General features: G+C 51.2%; 1 protein-coding gene across 1 annotated transcript in view; it reads left to right on the top strand.

The window, feature by feature from the left end:
• Positions 1-922: 922 nt before the first annotated feature.
• The window catches only part of LOC121154143 (FXYD domain-containing ion transport regulator 6-like), a 40,757-nt gene continuing 19,126 nt past the window's right edge, over positions 923-22,553 (top strand). Inside the window, exon 1 of the mRNA XM_040977013.1 lies at positions 923-1,051. The gene's annotated coding sequence lies outside the window, so the exon portion shown is untranslated. The remainder of the gene's footprint in view (positions 1,052-22,553) is intronic.

Here is a 22,553-nt window from a genome sequence, read left to right as displayed (position 1 = left end):
CCCTTTTTTCCTGTACATAACCTCCCCTCCAACACACAATTAGGTGCAGGCCTGGCAGCTTCCATCACAGTCCAGTGTCCCCTGCAGGGTTCACCTGCTGCTTGTCCCTACTTACAACTCCTGATGGCAACAGCCAGGTGACTGAGCACTCCCTCTAAGCAAGGGCTCCCTAGGGGAGCCAGGAAGTGGGGGTAGCAGCATCAACGATTCTCTTTTCCCAGATGAGGAAATGGAGACCTAAGAGGTCAGTACACAGAATCACTCATGGTCTCTTTTCAGGTAGTCGTACAAAGCTAGCGCATCTGGCTGGGGGCCTGGGCTAGGGAGGGTGTGGAGTGGTGGTGCTGCTGGGCACTAGGGTCAGGGTTGGATGAATAAAGTCAATCTGCCTTTCAGCAGACAGCCCCTAGTCCTAAAACCAAAGGGCAGCCACAACCAGGGCTCCTGCGGCTGCCACAGCCATTCGCGCTGTTGGTGCCTGTTGCACTCCATGGCCAAGGCTGCGATTCACGAACGCCAATCACTGTGCCCGGTACAAGGGTAGTCTCGCATTTCTCCATTTCCTAGCATTTACTATTTCGGAGAGCTGCTAGCTGTGTCCTGGGGTTTGCTCACTTCCTCATCTTCTCTTGGGGAAGGGCCAGAAAGCAACAACGGATCTCAGCCGCTCTGGCGCTTGCACGCCCCCTTGGCGGTTCCTCCTGTTGCATCGCGCAAGCCGAGCGCCACTTGGAAAAATTCTCCCGCTCACAAGCGAGCGCGCGAACACATTGTGCTGCGGAGAGGGGTCCGCGCGGTCCCGCGCCCGCTCCCCGGCTGCCCCGCGCCCCCGGGTAGCAGCCCAGCCCACCAGGAGCGCCCCGCCCCGCGCGGCCGCGCCCCCTCCCACCCGGGCCGTGCGCTCCCGCTCCTTGGAGGAGGGGAGGCGGGAAAACCGCGCAAGCCGCGCCCACTGCCCTGCCCCCAGCCCCGCCACTCCCCGGCTGCTCCGGACTCCTTCTGCTCCTGCCACGTCCTTCGGGGAGCATCTAGGAGGGCACCCGTCGCGCAGGTGAGCGGCTGGCAGGTGGGCAAAGTTGACCGGGTCTTGGGAGCAGGATAGCGGTGGGATGGGGTTCGATGCCCCACGCGCCAGCGATGCGGCTGGGTTTGTTTCCGTGGGTGGGTGCGGCTACCGCCAAGTCTCCGCGGGGCAGTGGAGAGCAGGCGGCTTCAGAGATGTAAACAAGGAGGGTGGGCATCGTTAGAGAAAGGGGACCTCGAAGGGAAAGGCAGACCCTGGGACCGAGTAGCCCTGGGGGCCAGGCAGTCTCTGCTTTCGCGGCTACATGGAGCCTGGAGCTTGGGTTTTCACGGGGGTAGGCGCCACTCCCACCCCTTATCCAGCAGGGAGTTTTCCTTTGTTACACGGAAGCCTGGACACTTGGCTTGGAACATGAGGATGTGAGACTGGTTACGCTAGCAGTAACCATTACAACTTGCTGGCCTGGTGCTTGGGGTCTGGGGACTGGGATGTGGCTGGACTGTGGGCAGCACGAAGGGGGACCCCCAGTGAAAAGACGCTAGGGTTCCTGTGTCAGCCCACAACACTTTTGCCCTCCGCCTTGGCGGTCCAGTCCTGTCTTCTTACTGGACTCCTGGGGTCTCATGTCTTCCAGAGCCCAGCGAAGCTGGCCCTGGCAGACCCTTTGTGCCTGCTGTGCTTCACACAAAATTGAATGAGCAACTCCGGTCTCCCCAACCCTTCTTTCCTGGCGCTGGCTCCAGGCTCTTATAAGTGGTGGCTGGTAAACAGAGCAATAGGAGAGAGTGAGAGCAGAGCATGGCCTGCAGGAAGCCCCCACCCAGCGAGGTCAGGCCCTTGCTGGCAACCTCCAGGCCTGCGGGGGGGGGGGGGGTGGAGGTGGGAGCTGTAGCTGCTGGAGGCTGCTCTCCCAGCATTGTGGCCAGGGTTTGCCACTTCTTTTGTTTCCTGGCTTCTGCGCTCTGGTTTGGAGATGAAGGAATGAGCATTCCTTCTGAGAAAGAAACGTCATGGGGCACCCGCCCCTCCTCCCCATGTTGTGTATGTGTGGATGTGTCTGTCAGTTTCCGCAACTTGGCCTTTTGCACGTGACCTGCCTGGTGGTTGCCATGGAAACTCCTCCAAGTCGGCCTCCCTCCTTTCCCTGCCCATTCCTCACCTCCCTGCCTCCTCCCTCCCCTCCCCCCATATGGTTGCCTAGATACTGGTGAGCCCTGGCTTCTCTGGATGGGAGACCCTAGAAATCTGGCTCCTGCCAAGGGCTCAGTGAGTGACCTTTACCCATCTCACCCCCTCACATACACTGTAGATGACCATCACACGTGTGTGCGTCTTGCTCTCCACACACACTGTAGATAACACCCTCATGCGTATCACCTGCAGTGCTAAGCTTACACTACCCTAGCACGGTGAGTTGGCACCTGCACACGTGCACAATGCCACATCCCTCCCCCACATCTCACACATACACACATGTGTGCGCTCACACACATGCACATGTACACACACATACACACTCTCTTCTGAGTAGGGCTGAGCTTAGGATGAAAGGGCCATTTCCTACCCCATCTGGCTCTAGGCTCCCAGGCCTACGAGAATGGGGGTAGGGAGGCTCCCAAAGCCTAAGGGAAAACCCCCGGCTGTCCCTGGGAACCCCGCCAGAGGAAGAGGAGAAAGGCCCTTGCAGAGTCCCTTTAGAGAGGGAGCAGTGGCAGAGGCCGGGCGCCACTTCTTCAGGTCCATGTCTCTGCCTACCTCCAAGGAAGACTGAGAGGCTGGGGCAGGCTGTGGGGCTGGGAGCTCCCACAAAGGCAGGAAGGACAGTGGAGGAGGCCAGAGCAGGGGAGGGGAGCAAGGAAGAGGAAGGGAGGTTAAGTGCTGGAAGTGGGGGTCCTTTGCTCCTGTCCGCAGCTGTGCTTCCCACTCAGCCCGTGTGACCGGCTGTGTCTGCAGGATGCAGGTTTGCAGAGGCCCCCAGGCTGCCCAGGCTCTTGCCAGATCTGTGCCTCGTGTGATCTTCAGAGTGCGCGTGTCCAGAGGAAGAGGCTCCCAGAGCGGCTCCTTGGACTGACCGAAGACCTCCTTCATGCTGGTGCAAAGTGAGGGCCATGGCTGGGGATGTGACCCTTAGGAGATAGGCACCGTCCTGGGTCTCAGAGTCCTAGATTTCTCAGAGCTGAAAGGGGCACTGAGGGATCATCCAGATTTATTCACTCACTCATTTATCTGAAAGAAAGAGTGACACAGAGAGAGGGGACAGAGATTTTTCTCTTTGCAGGTTCACTCCCCAAATGGCTGCAAGGGCTGTGACTGGGCCAGACTGAAGCCAGGAAGGAGCCTGGAGACTCCCTCCTCATCTTTCTCACAAGTGACAGGGGCCCAAACTTGCCTAGGTACGTTAGTGTGGGGACAGATCAGTAGAACAGCTGGACCCAGCATGATGACTCAGTTAGCTAATCCTCCCCCTGCAAGCACTGGGATCCTATATGGGTGCCGGTTCGTGTCCTGGTTGCTTCTTTTCTGATCTAGCTCCCTGCTTATGGCTTGGAAAAGCAGAAGATAGCCTAAGGCCTTGGAACCCTGCACCCATGTGGGAGACCCGGAAGAAGCTCCTGGCTCCTGGCTTCAAATTGGCTCAGCTCCAGCTGTTGAGGCCACTTGGAGAGTAAACCAGTAGACAGAAGATCTTTCTCTTTGTCTCTCCTTCTCTCTCTGTAAATTTGTCTTTCCAATAAAAATAAATAAATCTTTTTGAAAAAAGCACCCATGGCTCTAGCCAGTGCTCCTATGTGATGCTGGTGTCACAGGTAGTAGAACAGCCTCCTTGCACTACAATGTTAGTCCCAGTAGCTGACTTCTGACTCACCAGTGAGGATTTTAGAGTATACCTCACCTAGTCTGCTACTTTTGCTTGTGTGTGTGTGTGTGTGTTAACGTTGGTATTCTGGACACTGGGGTGCCCATTCCAAAGTGAGGGGTCCCCGGTGGGTGGGTGGTGGCTGAAGGGTGCATCAGGGAGAGGGGGAAGAGACAGGGTGGGTCCCTAGAAATTCCCTGTAGCTTTTGGGGACTCAACCTTCCCAGACAGGACCCCTGTCATCCATCAGAACACACATCTCCCACCCCAGGTCCTGCTTGGATGGCTGCCCTGCCCTTCCCCAGCTCCCTGCCCCATCCTTCTGTCCCAGTCCCCTGGAGGGAGCCGAGCTGTCTGGAAGGAGCACAGCCCTGCAGGGGGAAGAGGTAATTGGTGCCTTCCAGTCCCTGCATCACCCCTGATCCACTGTGCTTCCCAAGAGAGAATGCGCTCCAAGCAGATTGCTCCTCGCCAGAGTATCTATTGCTCTGGGACACAAGCTGAGCTGCGGCTGACTTCCTGGAGTACCTGACCCTGCTCTCCTGCAACTGGTCGCTTCCTCCAGGATTTCAGACCTCTGCCTCGGGGGTGAATCATGCCTGCTAGGACACAATCTCTATAGGGGTGTGGATTACACTGTCCTGTCCCCACTTCCCTCCGGGTCCCAAACTGTGCTAAGGATTCCACAACACAAGTTTGGAGCCAAGCCGCAAAGGAGGGGCGTCCAGGCTCTGGGCACTTTAAGGAAGCTCCCCTTTCACCCAGTGGGTAGAAAGTGAGGTGGGTTCCATGCAGGGCAGGGACCAGACCCAGGCTCTAGGAAGTCCTCACGGGGCGGGGAGCTTTTGGCCACCTGCAAGTCTCTGACCAGAAGAAGTGGCCGGAGACACAACACACAGGACATGTTCTGGCTGGGATGAAAGCTTGGAGCCCATTTGGCTGTATCTGTTCTGCTCTAGAAAGTGTCAAAGAGTGAGGCCTTGACCTGGAAAGGCAGGAAGCCAGCATGCAGGCCATGTAGGGAAATGTGTGTCTCAAAGGTTTATGGCGGAAAAGGAGGCCCAGAGAGAGCAGGGTGGGGACTGCAGGAATGTGGCTGCAGCAACCTCTCCCCACCGGCACGTTATTTGAGTGGAGGCGTCCAGAGGTGCCAGGGGTGGGGTGCAGAAGGGGTGGTTCTAGCTGGAGGGAAAGTCGGGCCTGGGTCTAAGACTTGCCCCTTTATTCCTGTGGGCCTCTGCTGTCCCCACCGAACCATGAGAGAATGCCTGGTTGTTTGCCAGAGGTACAACCACCTACTTCGTCCTGTACCTTTCCCACCCCACATCTCCACTTGCCACAGAAAAGATTCTGCACCTCTTGTCCCCCCAGGAGGGCCCCACACTTCCTCACAGGTGCACAGTCGCTGGCACCGCATCCCCTTCCTCACGCACACATCAGCTTCCACGCTTGATGGGCAGCAGGTGTTGGCACATCCCTGTAGCCTTCTTGCTGCACTCAGCCTCAGTCTGCCACTCAGGCCCTAGGAATGGCCTCTGAATTTCCATTCTCTCAGCCCTACCCATTGTACCTGGGAATGCTGCAGCTGAAGTGCACCTGTGTCAGCCCTCTCAGGGCTCCGGTAGACTGGCTGGACGCTCCAGGCATTGTATCATCTGGCTCTGCTGCCTCTCCGGGTACTTATCCCAAGCCTTAATGCTCTGTCCTCTGCCTGTGCTCAGGCCGTCTTGCCCCAACTGTGGAATTGGAGTTCATGACCTTGGGAGATGCACAAACTTGGGGTTATAATCTAGATTCTGGTTCTTTCTAGCTTTGTGAACTTTTCTGAGCCTCATTTCATTGATTCATGTAAGAAATAGTGATACAGAGAGACAAAAAAACAGAGAAGACTTCCATCCACTGAGTCATTCCCCCAATGCCTTCACCTGTCTGGGACTGGGTCAAAGCTGGAGCCAGGAAATAGGAACTTAATCCAGTTCTTTGGGGTAGAAAGCAGGGCCTCCGTTGGCAGGGCAGTTGGGGTCAGGAAGCCAGAGCCACATAGGTGCTTCGGTGTGGAACCTCGGCAGGTGCCCCCTCTACAAGCCTTAGTTCCTTCAGCTATGAAGTAAGAGTGTGTGGGGACTCAGTGGGGCCCAGTATGTAGGAAACATTCCACGGAGGCTGGCTGTTGTCATGATGATGATAGGAAAGATACATTGCTATTGGAACCATATTATTCTTGCTATGATAGCATCCTTTAAGACGCCTCCCCTCTCTCCTTCCACACCCTTCCCCACCCCACCAGGGTTTAGAATTCCAAGTATCAATCCCAGGGTACTATGGAGGTTCTTCTCCCTCAAGGATCTGGCTTGCTGTGCCCCTTTTCCTCCGCACACACGTCTTCTCCCTTCTGTCTCCCATGGGTCTCATCGAGGGCACTCTGTCTGTTCTGCCCACAGTGTCTGGCTTATAAGGAGTATGCATGCCAGTGTGCCCACCTACTGAGAACTGCCAAGCCAATGCCCTTGGGAGCCCTCCCTTGCCCGTCAGTATCCCCGGCACACACAACATGTTCTCCACTTCACACTACTACCTCCCTCTGCCCGGGTCCTTTGGTAAAGCCTAAAAATGAAGCATCTGATCTTGGTTGGAGTCTGGGAGATGTTGAACTCCAAGGAGAAGTGGACTCATTGCTGGGATTCCACAGACAGAAGAAAGTGGGGAGCAAGGGTGAGAGTGTGCCCAGAAGGCTCCTAAATGACTGGGAATCTACACCGAGCCTTGAGTGGGTCTGAGCTTGGATTGGTGGTGGCAGCAAGAGAGATTGAGGCTAAACTCTGGCTGTTCATGTGTCGACCTTCATTTAGCAGCTGTGGCATGTATGCACAGCAAGGGACCCAGGGTGGTTCTGCCTCCAGGGAGTTTAAGATTTTATAGGGGAGAGGGGCATGTGCTAGGGGCATGGGAGGGAGGTAGGCTTTGGCTCTGTGGGAACTGGGGGGCTGTGAGAAGAGATGGGGGAAGGGAAGGGAAGGGCAGTGTGTTTTTTGAAACAGGCACAGATAGCATCAGGCCACGGCCCTGTCTCCTCATCAGGGGTAAAGGCGGTTTCCAGGCTCAGGGTCTGGATTCATCCTTATGCCACTCCCAGCCCCATAGGAGGTGATGTGGATTTGTGCAAAGTGCTCTCCAGGAGCAAGCAAGCAGAGCAGAGAAGGGTTGGGCAAGAGAAGTGGAGGGGCCAGGCCGAGCTGCCTGGGGCTCAGAGCAGGTGGCCTGGGCCTGGCCTCCGGGCTCCTAGTCTGGGAGCTGCTCCAGGTTTCTGTTTCTGCCATTTGGGCTTCTCTCCTGTCCTCTCGTGAATGGGTCTTTGTCGTCAGGTGTGTGTGTGTATGTGTGTGTGTGTGTGTGTGTGTGTGTGTGTGTGTGTGTGTGTGTGTGTGTGTGTGTGTGGTGATCCTATCCTGCCCTGCCTGTTGGAGCCCCTCTGGCTTTTGTGCAATACCGTGACATCCAGACTCTCTGGAACCTGCCGACATGGCCTGGGGTTGAGGGTTGGCGGAAGCAGAGGACAGGAGCCAGGGAGCCGGCCTGTACTCAGGTTGGCCACACAATAGCCCTGTGTGTGCCGCCTCAGAATGCGCCTATGAGGAGTGCATGGGACTGTGGCTGGGACGCTGGTGACAGTGAAGTGACATCATCCTGCTGTTGCGCTGCCCTGGGGCCTTTGCAGGGAGACTTGGAGAAATCAGGCCTGCCTGCGTGATGTGTGCTCTCTGCTTCTCTCTCCAAGGAAGCAATCATGCTTCTTCCCAGACCCTTATTTCTCTCTTTTTAAATTTCCCCCAAATAATTCCATGTATAAGATGAAGGTGCCTCAGCTGTGGGATAAAGGAGCTTGCTTCTCCCACTTTCTCCTTTACCTCCAGGATGGACCATGGTGAGGCTTTGACTCTGGGGACCCAAGAGGCCTGCTTGGAAGCTCACAGTGGTGGGGTGCCCCTCTCCTGTGAATGAGGGACAGGTACCGGGCCTTGGGGTGCTCCAGGGACCCTCTCTGGCCTGAGGGAGGAAGGAAGGAACCGGCTGGGAGGTGTCAACAGCTGTCTACTGCCTTTTTGGCAGTTCACAGCTCCAGGCCTGTTGGAATGTCACCTCCTCTGCTCTCCCCCCGCTTCCCACTTGGGGCCTCCAGTTTTTGTTTTTGTTTTGTTGTTGTTGTTTGTTTGTTTTCTCTCTGGAACTTACTTTAGTGGGCGGTGGCAAAGGAGCAAAGTTAGGCCAGTAAGCCATGAAAAAGCCATGCCTGATACTTACCTGGCAGGGGAGATGTCATGATCATGAAAAGCCTTGCCTGGCCCTTGGCTGTGACCCAGAAAAGCCCAGCTTTCTTGAGGGTTTATAGGTGTCAGGGTATGGGAGGGGCACAGGAGGCTGTTCTTGGGTTGAACTGAATGTTTTCCTACTTTTCTGTTGTTTAGGGCAGGTTTAGATTTGTGGAGAACTGCAGCGAGAGTTCAGGGTCCCCACATCTTCCTCCCAGTGCACCCACTTCCTATTGTCAGTTAAGATCTTACAGCAGTGGGGTACAGCTAGAGAACTGGTACTGATGCTCTCCTATTAATGAATGCTGATACCCTATTCTTGGCCAGGTGGCCCCTACCATTCTTTCCAAAGGTAGACCTGCTTCAAAGTTACTCTCTCTTTCCCTATCACTGTCTCCCCATACATGCAGGCAAATTTCAGCAGTATGGAAAACAATCCAACTAATACAACACAGGAAAGTTACAAGTGATTATTGGGATTCTCTCCAAAAGAGAAAGGGGTTAGTGACGTTTAAAAGTCTCACCCTGGGAGAATGCAGGCGGTACAGTTGGTCCTTATTTCACTTCGGCACCCCCCCCCATTGGATTCTGAGCTGTGACAATAACTGGGGGCCTGAGAGGCAGCTCCCAGAAGTGACTGGTGGCCAGGTTTGTGGCTTTGTCAGCATCCCCTGCGGCCTGGATGCCAGTGGGCAAGTTTGCCAACAACTGGTCTGCAGCATACTCCTGCTCCCAGCATGGATGCCCACAGCTGCTGGGGGGAGGGTGAGACCGATAGGAACCCCTGTGTCAATGCAAAGGCTTGTCTGTCTATGGGCAGCTGGGATCTGACAGCCGACAGCCAGCCAACCTCTCTCCTGCCCCCAGAGGCCCCTGGGTCCTGGCCTTACTCATAGGCACGCCAGAATTGACAGGAGCTTTGTTTCTAGGTTAGTCTCATTGGAGCTACTTTTCTCTGACCTGGATAAGAACACTCTCCATACCGTGCATCCAGCTGAGTCCTAAGTAAGGTTTTGGCTGTTTCCCCCCTGCAGGTCAACTGTATTCACCTCCCCACCCCCAGATACTTTTTATTGAGTTAGAATGGCCATGACTCAAAATTAACTTTTTCAAGGTATGGGTCAATGGTGCTAAGGAAATCCCCCCGTTGTATTGCCCTGCCACTTTCTATCTCCATGATTTTTTATCTGGCAGACCTTAAACCAGTATCACATTCCTCCCCCAGTGCTAAGCCTACCCACCCCCATCCCCAGCTCCAGCTCCTGGCAACTGCCATTCCACTTTGTATCTGTGAATTTGACTCTTCCAAGTGGACACACACAGCATTTGTGTCTTGTGGCAGGCTTACTTTGTGTGTGGCTTCAGGGTTCATCTGTGCTGTAGCGTATCAGGACTTCCATCCTTTTTAGGGTTGAATAATACTCTTTCATATTGGTATCCAAGCTTCACTTCTCCATGCACCCGTGCATTGAGACTTGGGTTGCTTCTGTGTTTTAGCAGTTGCACCTGAAGGTGCTGTGTACACGGTACACAGACCACCTCTTCAAGGCCCTCTTTTCCATTCTGTGGGGTAGATACTTAGAAGTAGAGTTGGCTAGATCATGTAGTTGAGTGTGTCCCCGGCCCTGCCTTTGTCTGACAGGAATAGGTCCCCCTACCTGCAGTAGAGGCTTGAAACTAACAGATAGTCCCAAGTCTATCATGTGGCTCAGAGTCATGTGCAATGGAAAATTTATGGTGAGTTGTTTATTTCTGGAACTTTCCATGTGTTATTTTTGGACTAGAGCTACTGCAGGTAATTGAAGACGTGCAAAGCAAAGCCATGGATGGGGGTGGCTTTATTTTTTGTATTTTAAGGAACCTCTACCCTATTTTTGACAGTAGCTGTTGTGTTTTGCATTCGTACTGGCTGTAGTCTTGGCATCCTAGCCCACCTTCTGTTTTCATGTAGTCATCCTCACATATGAGATGGTAGCTAAGTGTAGTTTGTGTTCACATTTCCCTAGAGATGAGTGACGTAACCATCTTCTTTTCCAACTTCCTTGTGTAATTGCTCTAAGACTTCCAATACTGTGTTGGGTAGAAATGGTGACAGTAAGCATTCTTCCTTCATTCTTAAACTTAGAAGAAAATTTTTCAGTCAATATCATCAACTATATTCATGATGGACTTTTCATGCTTATATTACATTACATTATATTTGTTTAACTTACATTATGTTGAGGTGTTTTTAATCATAAGAAGGTATTGAGTGTTTCGCTCAAAGACAAAGTTACAGGGAGGGAGAGACAGGGAGAATCTTTCATGTGCTGGCTCACTCCCCCAAGTGGCTGCAAAAGCCAGAGCTGGGTTGGTCCTAAGCCAGGAACCAGGAGTTTCATCTAGGTCTCCAAAATGGGGAGGTCTCTAAGTGCTTGGGGCTCAAGCACTTAGACCATCCTCCACTGCTTTCCCAGGCTCATTAGCAGGGAACTGGATCAGAAGTGCAGCAGCCAAGACTTGAGTTGGCACCCATATAAGATAGCAGCACCAAACCACAGTGCAGGCCCTGGATGTTGAATTTTATAAAATGACTTTTTTGGTATCTATAGAGAGAGCGTAGCAGTGTTTTCCCTTCATTCTGTTTTCTTGGCGTATTGCATTGATTGGTTTTCATATGTTGGACTTTCCTTACATTCCAGAAGTAAGTCAGGGCCACCATTTTTGTTTCTCTTAGCCCCTGTGCATTGGTGCGTTTGCTGGGGAGGCAGCAAGGATGAGTGGAAAGAGCATAGCATTTGGTGACAATTCCTAAGCGCTATTGTGAGCTGTGGGGCCTTGGGCAATAACCTGGTTCTAGTCCTCATTTCCTGGGCTGGAAAATGCAGTGATCACCGGCACTGAATATAGCTGGCTTTTCTTGGAGCTAATACTGGTGAAGTAGTTTGGTAAATACCACATCTCAGCAGTGTTTGCTGTGATTAACATCATCACCATCACTGTCATCACGCCCTCACCCAGCACTGGGGCAGGGGTTGGCAGTGGGCTATGGAATATGCGAAACACATGTTCCCTTTTCTCCATGGTCAGCCACAGACACCCAGGGGGATAAGAGTCCCTGCCCTGATACCTAAGGAGGTGGCACGCTCCGGGCTGCCTCAGGAAGGGCCGATTGTGGCTTCTCTGAGAGGGCTTGGAAGGAGGAAGCAGAATGGGCCAGGCTGGCCAGAGCTGGGCTCAAGGGTCTCCAGGGCTGGCTCAGGCTGGCCACTGCCCTGTTGCGGTCTCCAGGGACCACATGTTGATTTTGCATGTTGATTCTGTCTCTGTACACAGAACCCTGCTGTATTTGCTTTCTTCTACTCTCTGGAACATCTGTGAGACAAGGGCACCCCAGGCAGGGTAGGAACTGCCAGGGCAGGCAGCTTGTTAGGGTAAGGGAGAACCTTACCGGAAGGGGGGTGGTGTGGAGGCTTATCTGCTGCTGCCCAGCAGATGGTAATAACTCTCTTTGCTTCGCCACCTGTGGCACTCAGGTTTTGCTGGGTCCACCACACTGCCACCGGGGCTGCCCCTGTCCTGGCGTCCAGCCTCCTCCTTCCTCTTTGCCTTGCTGGCCTCCCTTCCCTCCCTGGAGTCTCCTCCCCTGCCATCTGCTGCCTCTTCCGCTTTCTCCTGTCCTTGCGTTTGATTTGGCTCCTGAACCTCTAGGTGGGGGACTACTCCCTTTGGTTTTCCATATCCAGTGCATCATCCCTATCAAGGCAAGGGTTTGAGGCCCTCCTCTCTGCCCTGCATCAGGGCTGGAACACTGGAGCATTCCCATGGTTAGAGGGCAGTACCCAGGGGAAGGGAAAGGAAGGAGAGGAAATAGCTGAGCCCTTTTCTTGGCCCTCATCTGCTTCTCCTTCCTGCATTCCAGGAAAAGGTAGAAAGTGAAGGGGGGGAGATGGAGGAACATGTTGGGTGGGGAGTGAGGGAATTAATAGAGCAACAGTAGATGTGGACAGAACAGCTGGTTTGCCAGGCATTCAGCACTCTTTTCCCATTTTCCCATGCACCTCTTGGTTGCCTGAGACAGAAACAATTGGGTCTCATTGAGGCTCTGTTCTGTGAGCCCCACTGCAGGAGGAGCAGGTGCTGTGGGTTTGAGAGGGACAAGACCTTCCCCTGCTCCTGCTCCCTGCTTTTCCCAGCCAGCTCCTACCTATCTACCCTTGGCATCTTCTGACCCCTCCCCCATGCTTTCTACCCCCACATTTCCCAGTGTGGCTATGTAACCCCTCTCTCCCTCCCTTGGCTTTGCCACAACACCCCCAGTGGCCAACCAAGCCTCCTGTTAAGTCCTTTAGCTGCTTGTGGGGGAGGGGCTGCAGTTGCCTGCCCTAGGCTGACCAGTGTGGCTGCAGTGGGCAGAGCAAGCTGAAGAGGGGATGGGTGTGTGGGCAGGCAGGCCATAACTGTCCACCACAGAGGCTACCTCAGCTAACCCTCACCACTCCGAGACGCATGCTCTCATTCTCACTTGATAGCTACAAAAGCAAATATTCCCCAGAACTTGCATTAAGTGTGTGAGGCCACAGAACCTCTGAGTAGCCACGAGGCAGAAGAGTGGGGTGATTTCTAGCCCTGGGACTTGCAGCAAGTGACTTAACCTTCTTGGCCTCCCTTTGCCCATCTACATAATGGGAAGGATTGTAAACCACTGAAAACACCACTTGACATGGCCTGAGCACCTAGCGAATGTCAACATCTTGTACCTGTTTACCAGAAAGTTTACCAGGAAGGTTGCCATGACTCATCTCACTCAGAGTTTAGAACAGCTTTGGATCATAGACAAGGGAATGGACTAGCTGAATCAGCTCTGCCTCCCACCCTTTGCAGTCAGCTTCAGGCGGGCTGTGTGTCTGTGAAAGGTGATCACCCAAGCGGACAGTGCTGTCTAGCAGGAGTTGAAAATTCTAGCCTTGTCTCCTTGTCTGCAGGCAGGCAGCTACGATGGCCAAGCAACTAGGAGAGGAGCCACCTGGGGTGAGTGACCCTGCCCCCCACCAAAGAACCTCAGTGCAGCTGCCCAGCAGGGCCCTTGGCCCCTGAGGGGGTGCAGGCTGTCCCCTGCCATGTAAGATCAGGCCTGCCCAGTGAAGAAGGCTGCCCTCCCTCTCCACAAGGCCGGCAGAGCTGGATCCAGTTCTGGCATCTGGCACATAGTCAGCACATGGCTACTGTTTCTGCCTCTTTCTTTCCCATGTAAAATGGGCTTGGTTGGTAACAAAGGGCTTTGGGAAGATGCTAGCTGGAGTCACCCTCCAGACGCCCAACACCTACTCTGCTGCAGTCTAAAGTCAACTTCCAGTCCAAGGAACCTCCTTCCTGCTTCTCTCATCCCATAGCCTGGGTCAGCCAGGCATGTCCCAGGTATGTGCACCCTGCTCCTCCCACCCCAGCACATCCAAGACAAAGAAGGGAGTGGAGGCCCATGGAGAAAAACTGGAGGCCAAAGAGGTGTCTTCTAAGCCTGGTCCTCTCCCACCAAGCTGGCTGAATCAGGTGCAGCTTCTCTGTTTGGATCTCAGTCTTCCCAAATCAGAACTATGAGCTTTCCTCTCACTCCAACCCATCCTGGCCTTTTGTGACTCCAGTGCCATCTGGTAAACCTCATGGTGTCTTGGTTATACTCTTAGGTCTGCACTCTCAAATCTTTTCACAGCTTCTTCATTGTTATAGGTCAAATCATGTGCCTAGGTATGTAATAGTCATAGACGAGGGTAGCCAGAGAGGTCAGACAATCAGATCTGGGCATTTCCAGTTTGTTCTTTCTGGAGTGGGGCCCATATCTTTCTCCAAGACCAAGTCCTGGACCTGAGCCGTCTTCAGGATATGCGATTGTGCGCTGAATCTGCAAGGAGGCAGCAGGTGGGGTGCCGGGGGGACAAGGCCTGGAAGCAGGGACGGCTGGCTGGAGGATGAGATAAGATGGCTTCAAGTGTAACTTGGAGCTGCTGCATTTTGGAGAGATGTGATTTCTAACTCATTTTTACTGGAGAACCAGGTATTCCGATCTACCGCATGGCTGCATGAAGTCAAAAGTGATGGGACATGTTGCTCCATCCCAGCCAGTGGCTTCTCTTTCTCGGCAGCTTTTACCCAGGCATTAAGTGACATGATGTGACTCAACAGAGAACAACTATCACCCGAGCAACTCTCCTGATTGCCATCTCCTGCACACGCACGAGCAGATGTGCCAGCCGTGAGGCCATCAGGGGGAGAGGGAAATGAGCTAGGCAGCATGTGCTGCTGCCACCGGCCGTCAGCTGTTTACCAACACGGCCTTGGGTGAGAACAGAGAGTGGAAAAGATAGCAGAAAGGAGGAGTGGGAACATGAGGAGGCTTAGCAGCTGCCCACCTTTCTGCAGGGCCTGGATCCCCAAAAGAGACACGCTGCTCCCTCAGTTTGCACTCCCAGGCTCCTGCCATGGTCCTGAGCCCCCTCCCACAGCTGCACCCACTTCCATCTTGCAGGTCTCTCCCTCCTGTCTTGTGTCTAACATTCAGGGTACGTCATGCATGGCCCACAGAATCATCTGGCCCTGCCAAGGCAACCCTAGTCGGGACTTGAAATTCCATAAACCCACATCCAGAGGAGAAAACTTGCAGTTCAAAGCAACTTGCAGCCTTGTTGCCTGAGATTGCCCTGCTCAAAAGAGGAGCTAGTCGGGTCTAAAATCTCTGTGCTTCACATCCAGGCACTCTTTTTTCTAAAAAAGGAATTACTTATTGATTTATTTGAAAGGAAGATCATCATAAGGAGAGAAAGAGAGAGATCTTCCATCTACTGACTCACTGTTTTGTTTGTTGCAATGGTCAGGGCTAAGTCAGGTTGAAGCCAGGAACCTGGCACTCCTTCCAGGTCTCCCACCTGGGTGGCAGCAGCCCAAGTACTTGGCTCCTATTCTATTACCATCCCAGGCGCGTTGGCAGGAAGCTGGATTGTCAGTGGAGCAGCTGAGTCTCAAATCTAACCCAATGCCAACATCGCAAGTGACCTTACACGCTGTGCCACAGACTAAGTTTAGTTTTTAAGTTGCTCATTTTATTTGGCTTACGAATGATGCTGCAAATTCCCTAATGTCCCAAGATTCCCTGCTACTGATTTAGTCTCTGTGGCTGAAATAAAATTTACCACCTCTGCTGGGTCTTAACCTCCACATCCTGGCCAAGCCCCATCCAACCAGCTTCCTCCCTAGAGAAGGAATGTGTGGGAATGAGGAGGGAGGGAGGCATGGAGGCCCTGGGACACCCAGATGCAACAGTGTACAAAGGCTTTCTCTGTCCCTTCAAAGGTTCTGTGTGCGTCCTTGGCCACTGGCCATGGGGGCAGGGCAGGGCCATCAGTTATCACCGATGAGATTCTACACTGTGGGTTTGGGGGACCCAGGGACACCCTGCTGAGGCCCAGGCAGCAGCTTGGAGGAGTGGAGAGTTTGCCATTCCCAGATCTGCAGCTGGCAGTGTAACCCAGCCAGAAATATTATCTTTAGCACACAAAGACAGGCCCTGATTCTGGAGCTTGGCATTCAGTAGCCTCTATGGTTGGATTCCAACCACCTTGAACTAGTCATTGTTTCAGTTTTTTATTTATTGGAGTCAAAGAGATGGAGATCTATCATCCACTGATTCACTTCTCAAATGTCTTCCATGGCCAGGGCTGTGCTGGACTGAAGCCGGGAGCTAAGAATTCAGTCCAGATCAACCATGTGAGTCAACTGAAGCATCTCTGCTGCCTTCCAGGGTGCACATGAGCAGGAAGCTGCTGTTGAGTGAAAGTGGGGTGCACATTAGCCACTAGGCCAGACCCCGGCCCCCGTCACTGTTTGGGAAGGCGGCTTACACTAGAGAGGTCTCTATCCCAGCCCCATCCCTGCCTGTGCAGACACTACCAGAGGATGAAGGCTCTGTCTCCTGCTCCACCTCATCTACAGTCCTTCGAGGAAAACCAATTCAAGCAGCCACTACTGAGTGAAGTGCCTTGAAGTTCAACTTGAACTGAACTTGAACTTGAATGTGATTTGTTAGCTCTGCTTTTTGCTTTTCCCTCTTGCTGCCCTTGTTCTTGTTTGCTTTGCCACTACATCCTTGCTTTTCTTTCTCTCTCACCCCTAATACAACACCAGCTCCTCCATGGAAACATCCCAGGGCCACGCTGTGCCTGCTGCCCTGCTAGGCCCTTGCTGCAGACAATCTTTCCCTTCGGAAGCTCTCTCCACGTGGGCTGATGTTCTGGGGCTCTTTGTCCCCGATTCCTCCCTGCCTCTCCTTGACTGTATCTGGGTCCTCTATTTATCCCTCTGTAGACCTGGTATGGTATGGCTTGTCCTAGGAATTCTGGGATTGTCTACAGAATTGACTTGGCCATAAACATCTCTGGAGGTGGTTGGGGGTGGAGAGACAGAAGGGAAGGCTCAGCGGTGACTGAGCTACCAGCCCCTGAGCCACATGCATGGAATCCTTGCCCTGTGTCTTTCCTACTGCCATGAGGGGCCTGCCTGCTTGATGATTCCTGCCCTGGCTAGAGTGCATCAAGAGGCCACTGTGAGACGCCTGTCCTGTCCTGTGTCATCTCGGATCCAAACCCTAGGCCCCTCGGGTTTGAAGGTTTGTAACATACAATCCCACCCACCTTGGTTCCCATGTCCTGAGTCCAGCCACTCCATTGGCTAAGCTGGGAGCAGGTGTAATGCGAAGTGAGACTTGGTCCAGAAAGTCCAGTAAATGTGACCACACATACTCACACAAAAATCAAATGAAACAGAAATATTTTCTTTTAAAAATGTTAATTTGAGGGCCCGGCGCGGTGGCGCAAGTGGTTAAAGGTCCTCGCCTTGCACGCCCGGGATCCCATATGGGCGCCGGTTCTAATCCCGGCAGCCCCGCTTCCCTTCCAGCTCCCTGCCTGTGGCCTGGGAAAGCAGTCGAGGACAGCCCAAAGCTTTGGGAACCTGCACCCGCGTGGGAGACCCAGAAGAGGCTCCTGGCTTCGGATCGGCATAGCATCGGCCCGTTGCGCTCACTTGGGGAGTGAATCATCGGACGGAAGATCTTCCTCTCTGTCTCTCCTCTCTGTATATCCGCCTTTCCAATAAAAAAATAATAAAAATAAATCTTAAAAAAAAAAAAATGTTAATTTGAAAGGCAGAGTTACAGAGAGAAGGACAGGCAGACAGAGGAGAGAGAGAGGTATCTGTTGATTCACTCCCCAGATAACTACAAGGGCCAAAGCTGAGCTAGTCCAAAGCAAAAGCCAGGAAATTCTTCTGGCTCTCCCATATGGATGCAGGAGCCCAAGGGACTTGGGCTATCTTTTGCTGATTTTCCAGGCATAAGTATGGAGCTGGGTGGGACTTGAACTGGCACCCACATGGGATACTGGCGCTGCAGAAGGAAACTTAGCTTACTACATCCCATGAAACAGAAAGGTGTTAATGTGTAGCAGGTGTTAATGCGTAGCAGGTGTTCAAGATCTGTGTTCTTTCACATTTTGAGTTAGGCGTTTAGGACATGCTGACAGCCTGGTTCCCTGAAGGGATTTTCCCCAGGACACCACTGACCCCAGCATGGGTATTACAGAGGTTGACTTTTCAGAAGAAAGCAGATTCAGCCAGATAACTCACAGCTCCTCTCCCCACACTATACGCTTCCTCAAACCAAACAGGCCAATGGAAGGTGGGGCCAGAATTGAAGCCCAGGTAGCTCTTGAAATAAGCTCTGGGGACTAACCAGGCAGCCCTTGGTCAGGAAAGGCCAGGAAGCCCCGCCCCAGGCCCCTGAGAGGGCGTTAAACCCAGGCCCCTGAGAGGGCGTTAAACCCAGGCCCTTGAGAGGGGCTCAAGTTGGTACTTGCTGCTCATTCTCCATTGAAAAGCAGCATCACTTCTCTCTGGAGGAAAGCATCTCATGTTAAGATCAGAAGAGGGACAAAGAAACTAGGAAAAAAAAATAATAACAACAGCAATGAAAAGCAAGGAAGGAGAAAAAAGGAGCAGAAAAAGTAGGGGAAACAGAGAGCAGAAATCAGACTAAATATATCAACAGTGATAATTAACTGAGAGGGGTTAAATTAGAAAAATCAGCTTTTTGCTCTTTATAAGACGATCCCACAAAGGAACACAGGAAGGTGGGGGAAGTGAAACGGAGTTTATAGAACCAACTCACAACAATGAAGACGTCTGAAACTGTGTTCTGTTAGGGTAAGACACGCAGAAACAAATCTATCAACTTTCTCCTTGAGGTCAATTTTAAAGCAGGTATCAATTTTTACTTGGTTAGTTAAAAACTGAAAAAAAGAAACCAGGAATTTTAAAAGTTTACCTGATGGGTATACAAGAGCTTCTTCTTAACGATGAAGGAATCCTCAACACTCATGAAACAAGCTTTGGAAATGACTGACCCAGTACTAAGTCATAAGCAAACCTCAGAACATCCCAAGGAGCTGTAGGCCTCACACCGTGCTCTCCGTCTTACACTTAAGTTAGAAGTTAATGGAAAAAAACAGCTTAAAAATTACTATACGCTTGAACAGTCGCAAAACACACACATGTTCACGCACAAATTAAGTCAGAAATCAGAATGGAAGTTGAAAGTTCTGAGAATTGAGTGGTTAAGAAACCACATTTTAAAGAGCAGAAGCTGGAGGGAGAGTGGCACTCACAGGAACTTTTATAAAAGGTTTAGATGCCCAAGTTAGGGGCTGGAAAAATGCAAATGAGTCTCTCTGCCTCTCAGATGAATTTTTAAAATATTAACAATTAATAAAAAGACAAGGCATTCGTTGGGTGGAAATATTTGCAGTACTTAACCACAGAGATTTAGTATTCAGAACAAGAACGTAGTGGAGGAAAAATACAGTTTAGAGAGAATGAACTGAGTGGGTGGAAATGCTCTTTGTCTCCTCTCTGCTTTCTCTTTGCCTCTCAAATAAATAATTTTTTAAAAATGGGCCCAGCACAATAGCCTAGTGGCTAAAGTCCTCACCTTGCATGTGCCAGGATCCCATTATGAGTGCCAGTTCTAATCCCAGCAGCCCCGCTTCCCATCCAGCTCCCTGCCTGTGGCCTGGGAAAGCCTTGGGACCCTACACCTGCGTGGGAGACCCAGAAGATGCTCCTGGCTCATGGCTTCGGAGTAGCTCAGCACCAATCGTTGTGGCCGCTTGGGGAGTGAACTAGCGGACAGAAGATCTACCTCTTTGTCTCTCCTCCTCTCTACATATCTGACTGTCCAATAAAAATAAATCTTTAAAATGATTTTTATTATTTTTATTGGAAAGGCAGGTTTTACAGAGAGAAGAAGAAACAGGGAGAAAGATCTTCCATCAGCTGCTTCACTGTCCATATGGCCACAATGGCCAGAACTGAGCTGATCCCAAGCCACGAGCCAGGAGCTTCTTTCAGATCTGCTATATGGGTCCCAAGGCTTCGGACCATCCTCTGTTGCCACAAGCAGGGAGCTGGATGGGAAGTGGAGCAGCTAGGACACAAACTGGCACCCATATGAGATTCTGGCATGCGCAAGTCGAGGATTTGGCTACTGAGCCATTGAACCAGGCCCCATGATTTATCTTTTTTTTTTTTTTTGAAGAAAAGATTTCTTTATTTTACTTGAAAGAGTTACATAGAGAAAGGGAGAGACAGAGACAGAGGGGGAAAGGCAGAGACCAAGATCTTCCATCCACTGGTTCATTCACTTAGACAGCAACAACAGCCATAGCTGAGCCAATTCAAAGTCAGGAGCTTATTCCAGGTCTTCCATGCACATGCAGGGACCCAAGGCTTTGGGCCATCCTCTGCTGCTTTCCCAGGCCATTTTCAGGGATCTAGGTTGGAAGAGGAGCAGCCGGGACTAGAACCGGCACCCATATGGGATGCTGGCACTTCAGATCGAGGACTAGCCAATTGAGCCACTGCACTGGCTCCATGAACATACTTTATCTGAGCCTCTAAATTTTTCAGCTGACATGTCTGACAGAGCCAAGTATTGATCAGAACGTGCAAGTTATGGGGACAATCATGCGAGATGCTAAAATGGGAAGGGTCCTTTGGGAAATAATTTAAAATCATTGTGTAAGACTGGGAATTTGGCATCTGTGCCGCCAACAAGTGATTTCAGCCTGAGACTTACCTCTAAAACTTAATTTTTCAAACCGCTGTGTGTGACCCATTCAATGGCCTTGCTGTTTTACTATTTTAAAAAGGAAACAGTAGAACGTGGGAGTCTTTTGTCCATTGTAAAGGTCATGACTTTCTGTTGTTTCTGGAATAAGTGAATGCATGGGCTGGTTTGGAATGCGAAATGGATTTCTCAAGAAAACGGCAGTCAAAAGGATGGAGGCCCAGTGCCCTCAGAATTCTTGGGTGTGTGTCCTGGGCACATTGCACAGAAATGTTCCAGAGCTGCGTTATCGACAATAGCCCAAACTGGGGAGATGGGGTGGGGGAGCCAACCAGATGTGTATCCACCACCAGGAGGATGGAGGGGATTGTGTGATGACGCCGCTGCCTAGGCCACTGCTTGCAGCCCTGGGTCCTAGAGCACTGGTTCGAGTCCCAGCTGCCCTGATTCCTATCCGGCTTCCAGCTAATGAGGCTGGAAAGGGAGTAAATGACAGCCCAAGTACCTGGGCACCTGCCACCCACGTGAGAGACCCAGGTGGAGGACCAGGCTTCTGGTTCTTGGGGAATGTCACTCTGCCGTTCAAGCAAATAGATAAATGTACCTTTTAGAAGTAGGTAATCATTTATCTGTACAGTGAGCTGTTACCCAGCACTGCAACTGAATGGGCAATGGCAGTATGTAATACTCTGGCTCAATCTTAGACGTAATGTTGAAAAAAATGCTCCAGAAGATTGTAAACAATGTAATGTCATAATTATAAGGCTAGAAGAATCTATACTAAATAGCATATTATTTAGACATCTATAAGTGCTAAGGATATTTTTTAAAGAACATGGTGTTCAAGGATATGCATACAGTGGACCATTATTCAGCCATAAAAAGGAGAACAGTATATGTTTTTTTTCTTTTAAAAATATTTTTTATTTACTGAGGTATATGTAGCATAAAATCTGCCATGTTTAACCATCTATAAGTAGCATTAGGTACACTCAATAGAGTGGTGCAATTCACCTCCACCCATTACCCAGACTATTTTTCATCTTGTACATTGAAGTTCTGTCCTATCTTCTTATATATATATTTTATTTTGAATTTTTTAATTATGTGGTACAGTTTTTGTATTGACTTGGATTCCCCCAACAAACTCCCACCCCCAGACAGAATTTTCCCCATTTTGCTACAATGGTATAGTCCTTCATAAGGAATCATAATTCCATCAGTCTCTTACTTAAGTGTACCCCAACATTACTGGTACAGACAGTGTCAGACAATCCCACATCCCATTGTCTACACATTTCCAACAGTTTCATTGGGAGTCCATCCCTTGCCTGGAAGCAGGGATGCATGTTGCACTGTACCCCCACATCTGGATATGGTACACCCCAGTACTCCATCACTATACATTTCCATAAATGAGAAGCCATGAAGTGAGGTCAACAACTGGTATGAGTTAGAACAACAGCCACAACAACCACAACAGATTACAGCACCATGAAAAACACACCACTGAGTAACCAACGTATGGATGACAAAAAGGAAACACAAAAGACCCTTGGAAAAAATGATGTCACCATGTAATCCATGAGCTGGCAATGAATTCAACAAGAGAGAAGAAATTATTTGGAATAAATAAAGCTGAAATTAAAAAATTTTTAAAAGCATGGGATGCAGCAAAGCAAACCAACAAAACCCAGTATGGACTGGATTATTGAAATTACACTTTCCATGCTGGTTTCCTTATATAAGAGAGAGCATATAGTATTTGAAAACAGCACATGTTATACATGCTACAACACAGACTAACCCTGAAACACTAACCCTGACACGGTGTGGGTGAAGCATCTGCAGTGAGCAAGCCCACAGAGCCACAATCTGGACTGGTGGCTGTCGGGATTCATGAATGGGCAATGAGAAGGGATGATAGGAAGTGTCGGGAGCTTGGATGGTGAGGGTTGCATGACTTTATGAATACATGGAAAAGAAAGCGATCAGTGCACTTTTTGGGGGTGACACAGAGGCAAGAGCGCCAGTAGGTGAGACATGCCTTCCCAGCCTGTGTTCAGGTGCTCACTGCGGTGTCCTTGGCCATGAGTGCAGGGTTGTGCAGCAGATCTAGAACTTACATCTTGCAAATGGAAATGTTACGCCTGCCAATGAAGAGATGAGGAGCCAGGAATGATTTTATACATTCGTGTGTTCAGGATACTGCTTGCC

The sequence above is a fragment of the Ochotona curzoniae genome, unplaced genomic scaffold, assembly GCF_017591425.1.
Source record: "Ochotona curzoniae isolate NIBS_2020 unplaced genomic scaffold, NIBS_Ocur_1.0 contig_2723, whole genome shotgun sequence".
In the NCBI taxonomy this organism is placed as follows: domain Eukaryota; kingdom Metazoa; phylum Chordata; class Mammalia; order Lagomorpha; family Ochotonidae; genus Ochotona; species Ochotona curzoniae.
The sequence above is the reverse complement of the archived record's forward strand: the minus strand, read 5'-3'. Positions and strand labels throughout refer to the sequence as shown.